This window comes from Eretmochelys imbricata, chromosome 5 (assembly GCF_965152235.1).
Source record: "Eretmochelys imbricata isolate rEreImb1 chromosome 5, rEreImb1.hap1, whole genome shotgun sequence".
Taxonomy (NCBI): domain Eukaryota; kingdom Metazoa; phylum Chordata; order Testudines; family Cheloniidae; genus Eretmochelys; species Eretmochelys imbricata.
The window spans coordinates 46,563,925-46,566,012 of record NC_135576.1 but is presented as its reverse complement, the minus strand read 5'-3'; positions in this window follow the sequence as shown (position 1 = coordinate 46,566,012).

Sequence of the window (2,088 nt, the reverse complement as noted above, 5' to 3'; positions counted from 1 at the left end):
TGCTTAGCAAACTGACACGTCACGTGCTGTGCGTCTCTTAAAGGCACAACGCTTAATTCCTGATTTGTGCTGACCACACCAGCACCTCTAAAGGGGAGCTCCCCACGTCACGTAAATGCTTTGCAAACAGCGTAAGGTCTCCAAACCAGCCACGGCCCATGCACAGCAGGCATGCGCTGAGAAATCTCAAATGCATTTATATTTCAAAATCGCTTCCTCCTTCATCTACCTGACAAGACCTGGGTTTGTGGGTCTCTCCCCGCTTAGTTCCTGGAGTGATGTTTGCCAGGCTCCCAGCTATTGCAGGAAAATCTGAGCATCACGAGCCCAGGTCTTGGCAGAAAAGTAGAGGAGGGTTTGGTGTTTAAAGATGTAAAATGTGCTAAGAAAATGGGTTGGTAGTTTTTAAGTCTACACATCCCAGACGTGTTGGGGTCTGCAGTAGCTCACGCAGCTGTTCCAGATCGGTCATTGGGAATGTTGTACTGATGAAGAAAAAGCTTGCGAAAGTGCCCGAATTCATTATCTTTGGTCAATACTTTTCACAGCCTAGATCAACTATGCATAAAGCAACTCCAAGCGTGGCTGTATGGGAGCAGGTGCTGGACTGGGGCTCAAGAGAGCTGGGCTCAATACCTCATTGAAACTGAAGATAGCAGGAGCAGACACAGAAGCAGCCTCAGGAACAGAGGTCCCCTGCGGGGCATGCCCCGCTTGGGGGGCACGGGGGAACATTTGGGAGGGGTGCAGCTGGGGCCCAGGCCAGCCTCCATGGGGGGCAGGGATGGAGCACCACCCAGCTCTGCTCCTGGCCCCAGTCTCAGCCCCCTTACTCCTCTCCGCGTGTTCCCCCTGGATCCACGGCCCCACTCTGGGCCCCAGGAGGGAGGCTAGGGTTGCCAGGTGTCCAGTTTTCAACCAGAATGCCCAGTCGAAAAGGGACCCCAGTGGCTCCGGTCAGCAGTTAAAAGTCCAGTCAGAGGTGCAGTAAGGCTAAGGCAGGCTCCCCACCCTAACCGCCTGCCCCAGCCCTGAGCCCCCTCCATCACGCCAAACCCTGCATCCCTGGCCCAAGTCGGAGCCCTCAGCCCCTCCCACACCCCCACCCTCTGCCCCAGCCTGATGAAAATGAGCGAGGGTAGAGGAAAGCGAGTGGCGGAGGGAGGGGGGATGGAGTGAGTGAGGACGGGGCCTCGGGGCAGGGCAAGGGTGTTTGGTTTTCTGCAGTTAGAAAGTTGGCCACACTAGAGGAGGTGCAGACAGGAGTAAGGGGTGGCAGGGGTTGACCCTGAAAAGTTTGGGGACCACTGTTCAGGAGGTACTGTAGCATTTGCGGAGGAGAAAGGTAGGTCAAATTGTTTTTCAACTCTCTCCAGACCTACAACTGAGTGGCATGATCTCCCTTGCTTCCTCTATGGGAGCACTAGGATCCATGCAGTACCAGTGGCATTGGAACCGTTTTTATAGTGGGGATGCTGACAGCCATTGAACAAAACTGTAAGCCCTATATATGATGGAAACTATTTCAAGCCAGGGGGTGCTGCCACACAGCACCCGTCATTTTAGCAGCCCTGTACAGTACTCCCTGGCGCTTTGTGGACTGGGAGAAGAAAGCAGTGTTCCCAACTCACAATGTTATCACAAGTCTTGCCATATTTGACATTTTTCTAACACCCAGCTCCTGGATGCTTGTAATTAGGCGAGCGTCTCCACTTTAATGAAAAAGAACGCTTTTAGCCCTCATGATTGAAAAGCTTCAAACTGTGACCCACGTGCATCCCAAAGTCTTGGAAACCAAAAGACAAATAAAATGAGCCCCAGGTTTGTTTGTTTTTTTTAATCTCATGATTTTTGAGGCCTGATCCATGATTTTTGAACACTTGGTGTTGGCAATACTGACTGAGAAAAATTCCAGGGAGGAGCCAGCCCAAAGAACAGAATCAGCCTCACCAGGTGCTGCAGCAGGGACTGGTAATAGTGTCAGACTTCTTTTCACAGCTTTCACTCTGGACGTTCTTTCCCCCTGGCTGCCTGCTCCAAACCCCTTGCAGTCTCTTCACCTCAGCCTCACTCCACTTGCCCTCCATG